At 37.1% G+C, this 5,688-nt stretch overlaps 1 non-coding gene across 1 annotated transcript; it reads left to right on the forward strand.

The window, feature by feature from the left end:
• The first annotated feature begins 1,117 nt into the window (after window positions 1-1,117).
• LOC121204411 (small nucleolar RNA R71) lies at window positions 1,118-1,223 on the forward strand. Its single transcript, XR_005899336.1, has one exon. It is a non-coding gene; the product is annotated as a small nucleolar RNA R71 (small nucleolar RNA).
• The last annotated feature ends 4,465 nt before the right edge of the window (window positions 1,224-5,688 follow it).

Below are 5,688 nucleotides of genomic sequence, written 5' to 3' on the forward strand. Positions count from 1 at the left end.
ACTACGTGATAGGTCTATATTAACCTGTTCTCCAATTTTAATTTTCCTATGCATTGACATAATTTCAATGAAGTCTATCAATGACAGGTTAACATTTAATGATTTAAATCAATGTAGAAAACTTACAAAATAATCTTCATCCCGTCTTCGTCTCTCCTTCAATCGTGACAGAATAGTACCTTTGAAATTGCAAGTTTTTTTATCGGTTCTTCCTCCGGCTTAGCTACCCGTTCAACTACTTTTTCTAGCTCCACTCTGTCATTAGCTTCTGAAGGTTCTTCATGAAGATCATTAGTATTCCCCTTATTTTCCTCCTGAGTTGGATTCTCTAGGTTACTCAACACTTTGCCAGATTGGAATGCGGTTGTTTTCACATGCTCTTTCCTTTCTCTCTGAAGATTATCTTTAGTGTTACTAGGGATACCAGTGTCAATTTTCTCTCGATGCCTCCCATCATGCTCATTAATTAACTCATCTAATCTTCAAGCTTAGTAAATGTTTTTGTTGAATTAGTGCACTCAAACTACACATGTTTCACGTCCATCATCATTGACTACATTTCCCCTTCAGTTCGATCCAAATGTTGACCACATACAGTATGGTCATTTGGGTTGGCCCACTCCTAAGTTTTTTTCAGATAAAGAGGTTGATAGTTATCAATTTTAACCTAATTAGAACTATTACCTCCTCCTTAGTTTCATCCCTATCTCAGGTTTAGGTGATATCTCCATCCGGTATTGTATGTATTCAAATAAGGGTTTCCACTTCCATTTCTGATTTAGTTCACATCCTCTTTGGGATTGCTAATATAGTGGAAGAGTAATTTGTCTCCTCCATATATAGATAGTGCACTATTTCAAGCCTCAATATGGTTAAGTTTTTCCACTAATTGTTGGTGTCTATCATCCTCTTGTATAGCGTTCAACATAAATGGTCTTTGGCCATATATATAGTGTTTAGTTGGCCATTGACAGGAGTTGATCGCCATTTTTTCTATCATTTCATATGCGTCCTCATATGTCCAGTCATTAAAGCTCCTCCTAATGCTCCATTTAACCCTGATGGTGCATGTGCATCCAACCTACTATAAAACATTTGCAATCGTAACCACTCAGGTAGTCCATGGTGTGGGCATTTCTGAATTAGCATTTTAAAATGCTCCCAAGCTTCATGAAAGCTTTATCCCTCAGATTGTTTGAATGTTGAAATCTCCCTCCTTCGTTGGAATGTCTTATGTAAGAATTTTGTTGCAAGTTCATCCCATGCCGTGATAGATCCTAGTGCCCGCGTGTCTAACTAAGAGGAAGAGTTATCTATTAAGGAGAAGGGGAACAACAAAAGACAAAGTTGAAGATGAATTGCTAGTTTGATCTTGAAATTATTGGCCGCAATAGTTGGCCTCGTTATAGTCCCCTGAACCATGTCTAGATTTGGTAGTGCATATTCTCTTAGAATTCTTTCATTACATGCCATATTTGCGAGTAGCTGTGGTGGTGGTGGTAAGTTTGGTGGGTTATCATTAGCTTCATCGAACAGTGGGTTTTTACGAGGTATGTTGCCCACAACAGGTGGTGGGTTCTACATCTGCTATTGATGCTATTGTTGTTGCTATCAACAATTTCCTACGAATTATTCTTTCTAGATCTGTGGTTGGCTCTGTAAGTGTTCCTCTACTATGAGTCACGTATTAAACCTAAAAGGAGAATAAAGAAGTTAGTAGAAAGAAAAAATAAATTCGTATCTATAATTTTGAAAATTCCTAATTATTCTATTAACTGCAAAAATTAAAATCAATCTACTGATGTTGCCTCATTGACGACGGCACCAACAACTTGACTGCCTCTGGACGTACCAACGTCCAAAGTAGAATGTAACACCCCTAACCCGTGTCCGTCTCTAGATTGGAATTACGAGGTATTACCGAATGAAACACAACTTCCAGACATTCATGGATACGCATAGGACTTAATCATTTTATTCACCACATATAAACGTATAATAAACCAAACCAAAATTATTACAGGTTATAAGGAAATCAACAAATATACAACCATAAATCATTATTAACTGGCCGAATAAAAGCATAGGAATTAAACAACTCATTACTTATTATTGAAGACCAAATATACATGCAAACTTATTATAAATTTTTACTAAACCAAGTTTACTTATTTGCTATTCCCTTAATACATACAAAAACATCATATAACATATACTTAATATATAGAAACTATTTGTCTAACACTTTAACATAGCAAAACTGAATTTAAACATACTAATATTACTTTTTATGCAATGTAACAAAGGTCATATTCAAGACTAATTCAATGATCACATATTCGGCTAAGTACATAAATCTACATATAACCAAAATTTATGTCATGTCAAACATGTTACATATATATCTCAATTAAACCAAATACATCCTATACTTATGTATATATAAGTACAGAATCATGTATGAATTACTAATATAATTCATATCAATTTCTTCTATATACCAATACCAAATTCACTAAAATACCAAATCATAAATCCCCGCTTTAACCAGCTTATCAAACCAATTTCACCTATAATCACTTATAATATATCACTGTAACACTCCAAACTCAGCCCAGACGTTACGACCGAATCCGGCGTGTCACATTGATTTGTTTTTCGAAAACCATGTTTTCATTGAAAACCCTTCTTGATGTTTAGAAACTTTTACCGTTTAAACTTGAATAAAACCTTAGCCTTACTTTTTTCCAAAACGTGATTCATTGTAATAATCAAAGCATTGTTAACAACCTTGTAAAATCTTATGGGAAACTTTGAAAACTTGTAAACCCTTTGTAGTGGCAGAATCATGTTATTTCAAAAAAAAAACAGTTAAGTATCAAACCTTCTTTGTCATGGTTTAAAGTGAATGGATACTACGCACCAGGTAGGATTCAAGAAAAGAGGAGGTGAGTCAATTAGACTGCTTAAGTACCTAGCTCTTCCATGATCCAATCCTATACATGCATACATCCATTGCCACACTATAAGCTTATTACTTGTCCGCGAACAACAAATTAAGTTTAAGTCTATTTAAAATATTTATTTCCTTTGAAAACATTTACGTTGCGGAAGCTTTGCTCGGTTATCGTGATATTTTAAAAATAAGTAACTTTTATAAAACACGCCCTAGAGCTAACCAATTTAATAACCCAAAATATTAAAAATAATAAAAAGAACGGCCTTATTACAACTTTAACCAGAATAAAAATAATCAAAATAATAAATGCGAAACTTATTTTAAAGAAAACAAAACTTAATCTTCGTGGCCACTCTGAATCTCGCCCAGCTCCAAGTCCATCGATCTAAGGCTCACCTACAAAGATGGGAAAAGGGGGGGTGAGTTTGGAAAACTCAGTGTGTAAAGTATCCCAACCAGAGCCCAAATCAGTTCAAGCTTTACTGGGCCTAAGCCCTATTCAGAAATCAGTGTTAACTGGGCCTTAGCCCATATCAGTATTAATCTGGGCCATAGCCCTATTACAATATCAGAGCATACTGGGCCTAGCCCATATCAGTATCAGTCTGGGTCGTAGCCCTATTACAAGTCGAGATATATTGGGTCTTGCCCATATTAACACAGTTGGGCCCATTTTAATACAATTGGCCCATAATAAAACAGTCTCATATGATTAATGCATGATAACCCCATCCAACCCTGCACTTGCCTCCGTCCATCCCTACACTTCCTGTGGGGAATAAATCACCCACGCCATCCCTACACTTACAGTGTTAGCACCGATTGCGGCACTAACTATAATCCGCAGTAAAGCTGCTTATATCAGAATATGTGGCACAGCCACCAGAACGGGTTCTTCCTCCATAACAAAACCCAACCCCATGCAACAGATATACATGTCATGGCATATAACAAACAGAATCAAAATATCATGTATTTCAGTCAAAATTAACCCTAGGGTATAACGGTCATTTAGCACCTAGGGGTAAAACGGTAATTTTCATACTTAGGCGTATTTTAATAAAATTTACTATTCTAGAGTTTACATACATATTCTAACCATTAACACATTAATAGAAGCACTTATCGAGCGTTTTTACCAAATCGAGCCCGTTGGCCCACTAACCTGTTTTTGGCCCATTAAGCCCAAATATAGTGAAGTGCACGAAATTACGCACTCTGCAATCATACTGCTTGCGATTATCAAAATTAATAACCAAACCACCTCACAAGCGCTCGCACGCTCGCAAGTTCATAAATGCCGGCTTTTCGACTTTTCGGCTTTTACCGATCTAGTCTATGAGTGGGTGTCGTTTACACACCTGATTTAGAACGATACGTTGGCGAGATCCACACACGAACTGCCTACAATTGGATTACTACCACGTCAATCTAAATATCGAAAACAAACTACTTATTTAACCTCTTACCATACTCGTCCAACACAGCCTTAGATCCCAGAGTTTTTTTACCTTTTGCCGAAATATGGGTTAGATCTGAAGAGCCAACCGAATTAGTCTTCAAGCCCTTCGTTGTACGTCCTCTTGTCTATGCTAACTCTTACACAATCAAAAGAAAGAGGCAAAAAAACCCATAGACCAAAACGCTAGCCACCCTTAGGGGTTTCGGCTTTTCTTAATTCCTGAAATAAAGAAATAGATTCGAAAACTTACCACTGATTCCTTCAGCCAACGATTCCACTTTAGTTCTTATTCAATTCTGATGTAGATCTAACCCTTAAACCCTAGCAGAAATCGATCCTTTACTGGTCTAAAGATTCGGCTATGCTCCTAAGACTATGGGGTTTTCGGCTTTTAGAACTTATTCTTAGGTATGCTTATTTCGAGTTAAGAAGAAAATAGAAGAATAACGAAGAAAAAGTATAGAGGATTCGGCTAAGGAGTAAAGTCGGCTACCACGTAGTGTGGTTCAGCCTTTCGAAGGGTAACCGGTTAGCAATGGTTTGAGAGAGATCGATGGAAGAAAAAGAAAAGGGAAAAGAATTTTAAGAATAGCAATAGAAGATTTAGGCTTCGGCGAAGAAAAGAAAGATGAATCAAAAGGAATGAAGTTTGAGAAAATAAAATAAAATAAAGAAAATATGATAAGAGAACTTGAGCTGAAAAAAATAAACAAACAATTCATCCTAGCCAAAATTTGAGAGCTTTTTCGGCATTTAATTGCCTATAGCCGAATCGGTATCACCATGAATCCTATTTCGGCATACAAGTCCTTCCCAAGTTTAAATTCCCTATTTTTCTCCTTAATTTCAGCCACCACCAATTTAAATCCTATCCAACTTCCTTGCACGATCAACAGTAGTCCACCGCTTGACCGACTCAAGCCATGGCTAGTAGAGTTTCGATCAAACTCTGACTCTCCCCCACGTGAGCAGCAAAAATACAAGCCTTCCGTGCACGAGGTGAGGCTTGAACCTCAAACCTCTGTCTGCCCTTGTGCCTTCGCCCGTGCTGCTGGTCACTGCACCATGCTTCCCTCTTTACTTATATACGGTCACAGTAAATTATAAATCTTACCTGCTGAAGTCTTGGTCAGCCTAAAAACAAACCAAAATAACGCCAGCACCTAGATTCGAACTCGTGCCCTCTCAGTCCCTTTAACGCGCTGCTGCCACTATGCCATAAACTCTTTTTGTGTTAAATTATACTCGCAACTCATCTTAACCCTTT

Source organism: Gossypium hirsutum, chromosome A07 (assembly GCF_007990345.1).
Source record: "Gossypium hirsutum isolate 1008001.06 chromosome A07, Gossypium_hirsutum_v2.1, whole genome shotgun sequence".
Classification (NCBI taxonomy): domain Eukaryota; kingdom Viridiplantae; phylum Streptophyta; class Magnoliopsida; order Malvales; family Malvaceae; genus Gossypium; species Gossypium hirsutum.